General features: G+C 42.5%; 1 pseudogene across 1 annotated transcript; it reads right to left on the bottom strand.

The window, feature by feature from the left end:
* Nucleotides 1-3174: 3174 nt before the first annotated feature.
* LOC311617501 (putative rRNA-processing protein EBP2) lies at nucleotides 3175-9917 on the bottom strand (annotated as a pseudogene). Its single transcript has 2 exons — nucleotides 9850-9917; nucleotides 3175-3829 (listed from the first exon to the last, which is right to left on the bottom strand). The product of its transcript is annotated as a putative rRNA-processing protein EBP2 (transcript).
* Between the last annotated feature and the right edge of the window lie 4593 nt (nucleotides 9918-14510).

The following is a 14510-nucleotide window of genomic DNA, read 5'->3' as shown; positions in this document are numbered from 1 at the left end:
AGAAACATTGATGAGAGAAAAACATCGACCAGCTGCCTCTTGCACATCCCCTACCGGGGATATGCCTGCAACCAAGGTACATGCCCTTGACCGAATCGAACCTGGGACCTTTCAGTCCACAGACCAATGCTCTATCCACTGAGCCAGACCAGTTTCGGCAAGATTTTCTAATGTTTTGCTAATGATCCTTGCATCTATATTCATGAAGGATATTGATCAATGGTTTTCTCTTCTTATAATGTATTTAACAGGTTTTGGTGTCAGAAATGCTGTCCTCATAAATGAATTGGGATACGTGACTCCTTCCTTGATTTTGTAGAGAAGTTTCTGTACAATTTACACATATTTTATACTAAATGTTTGATGAAATTCACCAGTGAAGCTATCTGGGTCTAGATTTAGGCCTAGATTAGGATTTCAATTTTTAAAATTTAATTTCTTTAGTAGATATGAGGCTAAATAGGTTTTCTTTTTTTTCTCTTTATTGATTAAGGTATTACACATGTGACCTTATCCCCCCATTGCCCCCTCTCCTTCCCCACCATTGCCCTCACCACCCTGGTGTCTGTGTCCGTTGGTTAGACTTATATGCATGCATATAAGTCCTTTGGTTGATCTCTCCCCCTTACCCCACCCTCCCCTACCTTCCCTCTGAGGTTTTTATGCTTTGATTGATGCTTCTCTGTCTCTGGATCTGTTTTTGTTCATCAGTTTATGTTGTTCATTATATTCCACAAATGAGTGAGATCATGAGATATTTTCTTTCTCTGACTGGCTTATTTCACTTAGCATAATGCTCTCCAGTTCCATCCATGCTGTTGCAAATGGTAAGTATTCCTCCTTTTTTATAGCAGCATAGTATTCCATTGTGTAGATGTACCACTTCTATTTTTTTTCTAAAATCAATGTTGATTGTGTATGTCTTTTAAGGAATTTGTTTATTTTCTATTTTTTTTAAAATATATATTTTATTGATTTTTTTTTTCAAATCAATCTTTATTGTTCATATTATTACAAAGGTTCCTCATTTCTTCCCCCCTCCACCAGGTTCCCACCCCACCCTCCGCCCCCTCCCCATCCCCCATTGTCCTCATCCATAGGTGCAGTTTATGTTCAGTCTCTTCCTCCCTCCCTTTCCCCGATAATAAATCCCTTTTCAGATAGTAAATCAGTTACTTAGCATTTTCTCATATCAATAATACCTCCACATGCCCAATGATACATTTCACACAAAAGACATTTCCAAATAGGTCAACCAGCCTCATCCAGGCCCCACCCAAGGCACTCACAGATCAACACCCCAGCCCTATACTAACTCAACACATCCAGATCTAAGCCTTCATCACTTGATTCAGCAGACCCTCAAGTTCCCACAAAAGTTTCCAGCCATGTCTGAGAGGCAGCTGTGGGGCAGGGGCAGGCGAGGAGCGAGCTGTTCTGGGCCTGGCTGCTCAGGGCCTGGCCTCTGTTGCTCTGGTTCGTTCCACAATCAGCTGCTCCGGGTCTGGTCACTGCCGCTCCCGACCTAGTTGCTCTGGACTTGGCTGCTGCTGCTCCGGGCCCGGCCACTCCGGGCCTGGTCGCTCCCAGCCTGGCAGCTGCTGCTCCGGGCCTGGCCGCACCCGACCCGGCTGTTCTGGGCCTGGCTGCTCCCAGCCTGGCAGCCGCTGCTCCGGGCTTGGCCACACCAGACCCGGCTGCTCCGGGCCTGGCCGCTCCCAGCCTGGCAGCCGCTGCTCCAGGCCTGGCCGCACCTGACCTGGCTACTCCAGGCCTGGCCGCTCCCAGCCTGGCAGCTGCTGCTCCAGGCCTGGCCGCATGAGACCCGGCTGCTCCGGGCCTGGCCGCTCCCAGCCTGGCAGCTGCTGCTCCGGGCCTGGCCGCACCCGACCCAGCTGTTCCTGGCCTGGTTATTGATTTTTTACAGAGAGGAAGAAAGAGGGATAGAGAATTAGGAACATTGATGAGAGAGAAACATCGATCAGCTGCCTCCTGCACACCTCCACCTGGGGATGTGCCCACAACCAAGATACGTGCCCTTGACCGGGATCGAACCCAGGACCCTTCAGTCCGAAGGCCAACGCTCTATCCACTGAGCCACACAGGTTAGGGTGGAATTTGTTTATTTAAGTTGTTAAATTCATTAACAAATGTGTTCACATTATTGCATTATGCCTTCAATATTTATAGAATATGTAGTATTGTCTATTCCCTCTTTTGTTTCTTATCTATTGATTTTATTGTTGTTTAAAAAAAAACAGCTTTGGACATATTAATTTTTCTCTTTAGTCTGTTCTATTTTATTGACTTGTGCTCTTATCCTTATTATTTTTTCCTCCTGCTTATTTTGATATAAATTCTTATCTGTATGGCTTCTTAGGTTGAAAGCTTTGACTGTTGCTTTGTACCTTCTTTTCTAATATAATCTGTTAAAGGTATAAATTTCCCTCTAGGCACTACTTTTGCTGCATCCCACAAATTTTGACACATTGTGCTTTCACTTTTGTTCTATTCAAAATGTTTTCTAGTTTCTCCATGTTTCTTCTTTGATGCACCAGTTTAGAAGTGTGTAGTGTAATTTCCAAATATTTATGGATTTCCCAGATTATTTTCTATTATTGATTTCAGTTGTAGTAAGAGAACATCCCTCCTCTGAATGGTTTCAATTGGGATTTATGTCATGGTCCTGAATATGGCCTATCTTGATGATATTCTGTGTGCACTTGAAAGGAATATATATCCTGCTATTGTTGGTTGGAATAGTTTACAAATTAGATCAACTTGATTCTTATTTAAATATTCTATGGCCTTATTAATTTTTAATCTGCTTTTTCAAATACTTATTGAGATAGAAGTATTGAAATCTCTGGCTATAATTGTGAATTTGTCTATTTTTTCTTACAGTTCTAGTTTTCACTTCATGTAATTTGAAGCCAATGTGAGCACTGGAAATTGGCTAATTGTTCCCCAGTCAGTATAGAAACTCTTACAATACTATGTTTATCAATCAGTATAGACTACTATGTGCTGTGACAACAAACAATACCCAAAGCTCAGTGGCTTATGACTTTTTTTTTTTTTTTTTTTTTTTTTTAGTCTTAACTGTGTTTTCACCCAAGGGTGTATGCTTCTTTGATATTTTTTTTTGTTGTTGTTTATTGAAACAAGTTTTTTACAAAAAGGGACCCAATTATATTGTGAAATCCCAAGTCTTCATCCTTTTTCTTGAAGATGCTGCTTAGCATGCTCTGCTCTTCATTTTCTCTCTTGTCCATTTTCCAGGTCTCTTATTTGATCCTTTCTTTACTGGCCTCTTGAGGCCCTTGCCATGAGCTGTCTTGGCCCGGAAGCTACCATCATAGCTCTCACGAGTGTTCACTTGCTGCCTTTTTTCTTAGCACAAAACCCAAACTTCTGGTTTTTATAGCGTCGTTTGGCATTGGGACCCTTCTTCATCTGCTGGCCTTTAGTTTCTCCCTTAAAGCTCCGTGCAACAGGTTTCTGATCTCCGTCAAGGAAATCCAGTTTGTCAGAGAAGCCTTTCTGGTATTTCTTAATGGCGTTCATCATGTGTGTTTTCTCCCTCTGCCTCTTCTGAAGAACCTCGGTTTGCACCTTCTGTCCGTATTTCCTAAGTGCTCGAAGTTGCTTAGCCTTTTCTGACTTCTCCGTGGCAGCCTGTTTAGCCTGCAGCTTTTGTTGAATCTTCTGCATCTGCTGATCAGACTTGGCCATCTCTGCGAAATAATCAGTGGGTCGCTTAGTAGGGACTTTGAGCTGATGGAGCCGAGGTAATACTGCAAGCACTGCACCCTGGGCCTGCCGGTAGCTGAGGATAGAGGACAACGTGTGAAATCAGCTAGACAGAAGAGGCTTTACATTCATTCTTACTCCATTTCATGAGTTATCCAAGGTCAGCAGGACTCTCAACATATGACACACACAAACAAAAACTGTAATAAAACTTCATTAACTTGGCATCTCAGCTTATGACTTAACAAAGTTTTGTGTGTTTTTTTCTTGCTTATGCTGTGTGCCCACTGTATATTGACTGTGACTATTCTGCATCTTCTTTACTTTGAGACTTAGAGTAATGGCACAGTCACTGTTGAAACATTACTTGTTCTGCTGGCAGAGGAAAAAGACATAACAAACAATGTACTGGCGCTTAAGTCTTTTACCTCAAAGTGCCAGATGTCACTTCTACTCATATCTCATTGGCTAAATCAAATCTTATGGCCAAGGCTAATAACAATACAATAGGGAAATCTAATCCTTCCCCAGGAAGGAGCACCAAATCTTTTTTTATATATATATATATTTTATTGATTTTTGTACAGAGAAGAAGGGAGAGAGATAGAGAGTTAGAAACATCAATGAGAGAGAGTCATCGATCAGCTGCCTCTTGCACACCCCATACTGGGGATATGCCCGCAACCAAGGTACATGCCCTTCAGTCCCCAAGCCGACGCTCTATCCATTGAGCCAAACCGGTCCCGGCAGGAGCACCAAATCTTTGTGAATGAAATAGTCTACCACACTGTGCTAAGCATTCAAACAATTTCTTCTTTAATCTTCATAATATCCTTCTAGAAATAGATACTATTATTGTCTCCATTTTACAGATGAAGAATCTGAGGCTCAGAGAGTAACCTGGCAAAAGTCAAACAATACAGTAGTCTTCCCTTATTTGCAGTTTTGCTTTCTAGAGTTTCAGTTTTCTATGGTCAAGCATGGTCCAAAAATATTAAATGAAAAAGTCCAGAAGTAAACAATACATACATTTTAAATTGCATGTCATTCTGAGAAGCATGATGAAATCTTGAACCCTCCCATTCAGTTCTGCCCAGACATGAATCACTCCTTTGTCCACACTGTATACACTCCTGGCCTGTTAAGTCACTTAGTAGCCATCTCAATTATCAGATCAACTGTCCAAGTATTTCGGTGCTCAAGTTCAAGTAACTCTTAATTTACTTAATAATGGCCTCAAAGTCCAAGAGTAGTGATGCTGGCAACTCAGTATGCCAAAGAGAATCTGTAAAGTGCTTCCTTTAAGTGAAAAGTATGTATGAATAGGAAATACTAGTATATACACTGTCCATGGTTTCAGGCCATCCACTGGGGTCTGAGGGTCTAGGAATGTATCCAGCACAGATAAGGGGGAATACTGTAATCAAATGGCAGGGCCTAGTCTCAGCCTGTCTGACCCCAGTGTAACTGTGGTATATGCCATAAGAGAAAAAGAAAAAGGAGTGTACCGAGAGAAAAGAAATAAAGGGAGATACTAAAAGTAATAGCAAACTACTTCCTATGGAAATCTGCTCTAGTAATCAGAAAGGATTAAAGGAAAAGAGAATGGGGAAGGCCAGAGAAAAAAAGAGATACCCCTTTTATCTTCGTTCTTCCCAATCCATACACCCTTATCTCATGCCATCCCCAAAAAGCCCAGCTCCTGCCTCTCCACATTCTAAGGCCCTAACCCCATTATCCACACTGAGGTCCCCAAAAGTCCCAATCGATTTTAATTGGCTATTTTGTTTATACAGTTAAAAACAAAAACAAAAAAACAAACAAACAAACAAAAAACACACACACCACAAAACCCAACAAGTTACTACATAAATTTGACATTGACCAAAAATATTTCCATAATATGTATAGCATGTTGTCAAAATCCCCAAACTTGACAAGTTTGTATTATATCTGGAAACATGTGTGAAGAAAAATCAATATCCAAAGCTTTCTGAAGCAATTCTATGAGAATTGAAGGCGGTTATAGCTTATTAAGACAATCTTAAAATTACATTAAAAAGAAAAAATAAATTAGAAAATATTAGCATATATTAAAAAGGCTTAAAATATATATTATATAAAACACTTATACAAAAATATTAGATCCTTATAAGTAAATACACTGGGGAAATAAATAGATGCTTCATTCAAGAGGAAATAGCTAGTAAACAAATATATGGAAAGGAGTTCAATCTCACTAATGTAAAATAAATGCAAATTAAATCAATGAGGACCATTTTACATTTATTAAAGGGACATACAACTCTTTAAATGTCACTACTTGGCCACAGAAATGTTGTTCATTTTCTTTTTTTCAGTGAAATTGTTATATCTTAGTGTTGGTGTTAGTCCTTGTTGAGAATAACATATAACAAGCCCACATGGATTAAAGATCATAGTATTTAAGGTTATATTTTCCTGAAATAGACTCTGAGCTTCTCCCAGCATTCTGTGGGGCTGGGAGGTATGACAGAAGTTGGGGACTGCCGGTATTTGATAAACCTCTGAGGCAGACTTGCCTATATCTGCAGGAAAAGGTGGGGTGGGGGAAGGGGTGAAAGGGGAAGACTGTGGGGGGCGCTTCAGAGCTCCTTGGTCACTGGGTAAAATAAAAACCTCCTCAAATCCAGGCTTTCCACCTTCAATCCTACCACTTAGAATGTATTTTTTTTTCTTTCTTTTTAAAGATATTTTATTGATTTCAGAGAAGAATTGGGATAGAAACATCAATGGTAATAGAAAATCATTGATTGGCTACCTCTTGCACCGCCCCCACTGTGGATGGAGCCTATAACCCGGACATGTGCCCTGACCTGGAATCCAACCCTTACCTCCTGGTTCACGCTCAACCACTGAGCCATGCCAGCCAGGCTTGGAATGTATTCTGAAGAAATAATCCATAAGGAAAGAAAGCTTGGCTGCCACATTAATTATCCTAGAAAATATTACCAAATAAATGTCTGACAGCAGGGGAATAATTAAAAATATGGTGTAGTTATTAAAATTTAAATTACAAGGACTACACGGCAACATGGAACATGCTTCGGAGATGCTATTAACTGAAAACAGGAGAATGCACTCGTGATTATCCACAAGGGCTAGAGGGAGCAGAGCCTAATGAAAAGTTAGCTCTGCTGAGCTGACAAGATTGGGAGCAAAAGTTCTCCCCTACTTATTTAGATTTATTGTGTAACACAGAATATTTATATAATAAGAATTCTATTTTTAGAGAAAAGGAGAAATAGGACACTATGACCCTTTGTACTCTGCTTCTCGTTGGAGGCGCCAGGATTTCATTAAAGTGCAAAACTCAAAATCATCCTCATTTTTGGTGTATCCTGACAAGACCTTATAAGCTTACTCATAATTTGAATTAGTCATCCTCTTGGAAGGGTTTATGTATAGATAAATAGCGTTTACAGTAAACTGATTCGCTTGGAAGACTGAATGGAGAATGTACACCAATCTTATTGTCCACTTAGGTTTTTTAAGTTACAGGGCATTCTGCAGGGTGTTGGTAAAGAAAGCATGGGAGAAACCCAATCAATATGTTTTTGTTTTCCACTATATTCAGATGAGGATTCTCTCCAGGTAAAACAGTGGCTTTCATTATTAATCTGGGGGGGGGGGGGGGGAGTACAAAAGTACAATAGATGCACAATATTGTCTATGTTTCCAGACTTTTGGGTAACTCCTGCACTATTTTTATTGTACTTTTCTGGTTAACAATTGGACTCACTACATTACATTTAGAAATGCTTCACCTGAAAAGGGATTTGGAGGTTGAAGAAAGACATTCAGCACATTCTTTGGAAATGTAACTAAAATACTCTTCGCAAGCATTTTTTTTTTTTTAAAATCTGACAGTCTGAGCACCCTGTGGTGTCTTACCCTTAGCGTTGCATCTTGTCAATTGTCAAAAAAGAAAAGCCAGATACAGTCCCCCAGACTGGGGGGGGGGGGGGGGGGGGAGGTGAGAGAGGGCTCAGAGAATGGAGCAAGTAGGGAGGGAGGAATGCAGAGGGCACTGTAAGTTCTTGTGGCTCTCTTGGCTGAGGAAAGTTGGGTTTGAGCAGAAGCCTTGAAATGGGTATGGGCTCACTCATTTGGATGGGGTGAGATTGCGGGGAATGAACTGGGGAGGTGGGGAGAGATCTGTGTGCCCTCCAGTACCCTGACAGCTTCCTTAGTAGTATTCACACAGTGAGGCTGAGGCAAAGTTGGGAGGTAAATGAAGTTCCAGAGATGCTCCTCTCTGTTCAGCAGCTCTCCTAGCCCAGAAACTCTGTGTGTGTGTGTGTGTGTGTGTGGTGGGGGTGGTGGCAGAGGCAGTGGTAAGAGGAAGGAGAGGAAAATCTCAGAGAAGGGAAGATAATGAGGCTGAGTGTGGGAGCCCAGAGCAGAAAATAGTCTGGTGCCTGAGAGAACCGGAAGGCGCGTATATAAATGTGTGTGTGTCTCTTTTTAGATCCTTTCATTCAGGAGGCATCTCCCTGGAGACTGAGGAGATGGTAGGAGTCCCCTGGGGTGCTGTCAGCTCCGCTTAACTGAGCTTCCGGAAAAAGAGTGAAATGCTGGATAAAGGAAGTGCCTCCAGCCAGCTCCCAGGCAGAAGCAGGACTGGGAGAAGGAACAGGGAGGTGAGGGAAACGCCTGACCTGAGTCAGCTGGAGATGTTTCCACATGTGGTTCCTTTTCCTTCTCTCAACCTCACTGCACCAGTGACCTTAGCAGGAAGGAATACTGGATTGTCCTGTGGTCCCCAGCTCTGGGACAAAAGGCGGAATGCTCCCCACAGTCTTGCTCTCACCTTCCTGGCTTTCAGCCAAACACCAAGGCCCTCAGCCTCAAAGAAGGGCCATTCCTGGGACAGTGCCAATGACTCATACAGCGAGTGGGGTTGAAAGACCAATACTTTTCCCTTCAGAAACTGTGTGCTCTGTCAAACATTGCCCTCCACCACCTACCACAGTCCTCTCAGAGGCCTGCCTGCCAGAGGTTTGCTTGCAACTAGGAGTCCTTAGGGCAAATGGACGTTTGTTGGTTTGAAACAGGCACACCATACATTTGCAACAGCTTCCTTTGCCTCTCTGTTTACATTGCATGTGTGAAGTGACCCACCAGCGGTGTTGCTTTCCCCAGAAATCTCATTGTTTCTGTGGAGAGGGTGCTCCATGTTTCTATGTTTGAAAAAGACAAAACCCTGATAAACACTTGGAACACAGACTTTTTAAAGAATGTTGCCTTACAACTTCTGGAAATGCCTCCCCCCACCACACACACACAACACACCCCGCCACACACACACAACACACCCCGCCAATGTACCATGACAAACATTTCTGTGTATCTTATGCCAGGTTGGGAAGAGCTGTGTCTGTGCTTTCTAAATTGGGCCTTTGTTGCTGGTGCGATGGGATGGTTTTAGATTGTACACTGAAGTCATTGGCTTGCAAGTAGGTGGTCTCAGTTTGGAGCTAAAAGATCTGTCACACGGTTCTAACACTTGCTTACTGCTGTTACTATTAATTATTACTATTTTAACAGGTATAGGCTCAGAGCTCTTGGCTGGTTCTGTTGACGCAGAGGGCAGAATCCCAAACGGGTGGCTCTGCGGCTGGATGCAGCCTGCAGGTATGATTTGCATACATTTTAAGATGCAGAAAACTTTGCCCAAAAATCCAGATTTCTAGCTTCTGTTGAATAAGCTGAACACCTGGCAACTGTAGGCCCCAATTTTTTTTATGACAACAGCTGGCTTGCCCCTTTAAGTAGTGCATATGCTCTCCAGTTTGCCATTGTCACACCACTCCTGACGGTGTAATGTAGGACCCATATTATCCATTTCCATTACCTTCCTACCCCTTAAGAAGCACTTGAGTCTTAGGCCTATTTTAGGAATTTGATCGCTATAAAACGATAGATCACAGTCAAACTGAGTTCAAACCTGAGGAATGTGGTCTTCATTCCATAGGAAATAGAAAGCCATTAATAACTTTCAATAGGTTAGCCAAGGTTTGAAGCAGCCCTTTCAAAAGTGATTCTGACTTTTACTTGAAGCTGGGAATGAGAGAAGGAGACAGGATGAAGGAGGCTGGTGAAGAGAAGTCTTTAAACCTCATTGCCTAGGGAAATGGCAGCTGAAACCTTCTGCTGGACTGAGTTGCTAGGAGCAGGGCCCGTGCTGTGAAATGAGTGAACCTGGCGTCCATGGCTTCCGGCCTTTCAGTTAAGAGCAGGGTTGGAAGCCTTGGGCAGTGCAGGGGCAAGCAGGATGCCAAATGTGGGCTGGAAACACATACATGCTCATCAGAGAGGTGAGGCCAGCTTGCTCAGAGTCTGGAAGGAGTCCTGGAAGCAGGGATACAAGGGGAGGGGGCCTTACATAGGGCCTATAAGCAGGATGGGAACCATAAAAGTGGTCAAGCTCATTCTGATCAGGCAGGTAAAGGCCAGGTCAGGGTGGTGGGTATGGGAATGGAAAAAGGAGGAGAGATCCACAGGCAGCAAAATCTCAGACATGCCAAAAGAACTTCTTCAATGATACTTCCCCTAGGGCAATGGAAGCTAAAGAGAAAATAAACAAATGGGACTACATCAAAATAAAAAGCTTTTTTACAGCAAAGGAAACCATCAACAAAACAACAAGAAAGCTCTCTGTATGGGAGAACATATTTGCAAATCTTATCACTGATAAAGGTTTAATCTCCAACATCTACAGACAGCTTACACAACTTAATAAAAGGAAGATAAATGACCCAATTAAAAAATGGGCAATGGATCTAAATAGAATCTTCTCAAAAGAAGACAGAAGGAAGGCCAAGAGGCACATGAAAACATGCTCAAAGTCACTAATTATCCGAGAAATGCAAATCAAAACAACAATGCGGTACCATCTCACACCTGTCAGAATGGCCAACATCAACAAATCAACGAACGACAAATGTTGGCGAGGTTGCGGAGAAAAAGGAACCCTCGTGCATTGCTGGTGGGAATGTAGACTGGTGCAACCACTGTGGAGAACAGTATAGAGCTTCCTCAAAAAACTGAAAATGGAACTCCCATTTGACCCAGTAATCCCACTCCTAGGAATATATCCCAAGAAGCTAGAAACATCAACCAGAAAGAATATATGCACCCCTATGTTCATAGCAGCACAATTTACAATAGCTAGGATTTGGAAACAGCCTAGATGACCATCAGCAGATGATTGGATCCAAAAACTATGCTACATTTACACAATGGAATATTATGCAGCCATAAAAAAGAAAAAATTCTCATCGTTTGCAGCAACCTGGATGGAATTGGAGAACATCATGCTGAGTGAAACAAGCCAGTCAATGAAAGAGAGACACCACATGACCTCACTTATTTATGGATGATAAAGAACATTATAAACTGAAGAACCAAAAGATAGATATAGAGACAGTAAAGCAACAAACAAACTGTCAAATTACAGCGGGGAGGCTGGGGAGATCTGGGGGAGATAAGAGATCAACTGAAGGACTTGTATACATGCATATAAGTACAACCAATGGACACAAAACTTTGGGGAGGGAGGGTATGTATGGGAGGGGGGGCATTGGTAATGTACAAAAATAATAACTTAATAAAAAATATATAAAAAAAAAAAAAGAAAAAGGAGGAGAGAGATAAGAGCCATTTAGAGGGAAGATTTGGTTGGATTGATAACTAGTAGGAAAGGGGATATGAAAAAAGAATGGGGAAATAACTTTAAGACTTTTAACTTGGGAGTCAAAAAAATAATGGTGCTATTCATACACATAGAAAAGTGAGAAAGAAGAAATATGAGGTGCCATCAGGATGCCCAGCAGGCATTGAAAGGACTGGAGTTATGAGGGGTCTAGGCTGAGAGTAAATACAGTATTAGTATATCATCTACTAGTATAGAAAGATTGGAGATGCAGATGGAGAAAAGGCTGAGGGAGAGAGAAAAGGAGAGATGATCCTAAGAAGGAACCAACCTTGCCAACAGAGATGTAGACTGCCAGCTTCAGAACTATGTTTTGAGAATCTATGAAAGTATCAGGATTGGCTGAAACCGGTTTGGCTCAGTGGATAGAGCGTCGGTTTGTGGGCTGAAAGGTCCCAGGTTTGATTCCGGTCAGGGCATGTACATTGGTTGCAGGCACATCCCTGGTGGGGGGTGTGCAAGAGGCAGCTGATCGATGTTTCTCTCTCATTGATGTTTCTAGCTCTCTATCCCTCTCCCTTCCTCTCTGTAAAAAAATCAATAAAAATTATTTTTTAAAAAAAAGAAAAGAAAAAAAAAGTATCGGGAATGGTCTGAAGTGAAAGAGAAACATTTGGCTCCATGTTGGTCAAGAGGCAAGGCTGTGGTATTCAGTTAGGTCAAAACCTTCAACAACCAAAGCAAATGAGAACCAAGAAACAAAAGCGAAGGCAAAGGAAAGTGTTTCCCCAGAGAGAAGATCTCCATATTCATTCATTTCTTTCACAAATATTTATTAAGAAACTGGCCTTTATCCAGGCCCTGAACAAAACTGAGGTGAGCAAAACAGAGACCTATCTTCATGGGGTTTACATTCTACTGGAGAAGATCTTTACTAAACAAATATTGGCCATGATCAATGCTATGATGAAAAATGAAGCACAGTAAGTGGACAGAGAATGACAGGTGGCATTTAAATAGAACCTTAAAGCCAAAACCAGTTTGGCTCAGTGGTTAGAGCGTCGGCCTGCGGACTCAAGGGTCTCAGGTTCAATTCCGGTCAAGGGCTTGTACCTTGGTTGCGGGCACATCCCCGATGGGAGATGTGCAGGAAGCAGCTGATCGGTGTTTCTCTCTCCTCAATGTTTCTGGCTCTCTATCCCTCTCACTTCCTCTCTGTAAAAAATCAATAAAATATATTAAAAATAATAAATAAATAAATAAATAAATAAAGCCTTAAAGTGAGGGAATGGATATGCACATATCTGAGGGAGAACATTCTAAGTAGAGGGGAGAGCAAGGGCCAGGCCTGAGTCTGGGTGAAAACAACAGGAAGCCAGCGTGGGTAAGAGACCCAGGAGCTAGGTCACTAAAGTCTATGTAAGTCATGTGAAGGACGTTAGATGTTAGCCTGTGTGAGTGGCCCCAGTGGAAGGTTGAACCAATACAGTGATATGGCATTAATTTATCCTTAGGAAGATCACTTGGAATATCTGACTGTGGCCTGAAAGGTGGCGCTAGGGAGGAGGTGAGAGCTCAAGCAGGCAGTTAGGAAGCTCTTATAGTAGCTGAAATGAGAAATGGTGGTTTGGAGCAAGGGTGTGAGATGGATGCTCAGGGGTTGGAGCCATCAGAGAGGGAGACCTTGCAGATGCTGTGAGGATGGGGAAGAAATATACCTGGGAGCCCAGGAGGGGAAGGAGGAAGAGGAGGAAAACTGTAATATGAAAGAATAAAATCATTGACACTCAGGGGCTGTTTAGATGTTCAGAGGCACAAAGCAGGCAGGGGGCTCTGGCTTTCATGTCAACCACTTTTGTCTTTTCCCTACAGATCCTTGCAGAATGGCTGTTGATATTAAACGGGAGGTGAATTTGTCTAAGTTGTAAGAAGGCTCACTTGGGAGGAAACTTGTGTTTTTAGTGCTTGATAGGAAAATGTTGACCTTTCCAGACCTCAAGTATTGATCTAGAAAAAGGGCTTCTTTTCTCAGGTTAATTAGAATTATTATGACATCTTCTCAGTTTGATTCCATGGTTTCCTGGACTTTGGGTACTGACATGTGGTGACCCCTGTGGCCTATCCTGAGTACCACCACTCTCTTATCCTCCCCATGCTAGGTAACTTGCTCCACATGACCTTCCAGACTACACATTGGCACTAAGTCAATGTTCCAAAGTACTGCATAGATCACATCACGCCTTTTCTCAAAAAACATTCATGGTGCCCCTTCTTACTTAGCAAGTTGAAGTAAGTAACTCTTCTGAATGATCCCAGTCTTTCTCAATGTCCTCCTGGTCGCCTTCTCATTCCAGGACCCAGCCAGATGGCACTGCTTGCTTTTCTCTAAACATGCACCACCTTATTATCCTTTTGTGCCTTTTTTCCTTGTACTTTCCTCCCTTTTGCAAGAGTCTGGTGCTTTAAGTACAAAAGCTCCCTTTTGCTTTTGTTTGTACCATCTGAGGTTGGTAGCACAAGGTCTTGACCCTAACAGTCAGTCAACAAATACTCAATTGGGTTGATTTTCAGATGAGACAAACAAGAATTCGGGAAGACATGAGAATGTGGGAAGAGCATCTTGTAAAGCAAGGACGGTATGCACACATGTTGGAAGGTGCTGAAGGAAAAGCAGAGAGGGTAGGCAGCCAATGAGATGGACGCAGGCCTGGGGGACAGCCAATCACACGTGCCCCCCGGCAGTGAAGGAAGAAGCGCCAGGACTGCAAGGTCACCTTCCCACATGTGACCCTGCTGTCTGGATCAGCTGCCTGCGGGTCCCCTAGATGGCAGAAGTCATAGGTGCTGCTCTCACTCTAGACTGCTTTCCTGCTATAAGCTCTTCCAGACGGCTTGAGGAAGCCCTCCCACCAGTCATTTCATGTAACTAAACAAACAGTAGACTTCCTCCCTTCAGCAATTTATGTGCTTACTTCTGGCTATAAAGGCCTTGGTTCACCAGACAAGTTCCGGCTCCCTTCTCTTTGTTAATTCTCATTCTCTTGAACTGTTTATCACCATG

This window comes from Pipistrellus hanaki, assembly GCF_964339955.1.
Source record: "Pipistrellus hanaki genome assembly, chromosome: 2".
In the NCBI taxonomy this organism is placed as follows: Eukaryota; Metazoa; Chordata; class Mammalia; order Chiroptera; family Vespertilionidae; genus Pipistrellus; species Pipistrellus hanaki.
Note: the sequence above shows the minus strand (reverse complement) of the source record. Positions and strands in the feature narration are given on the sequence as shown.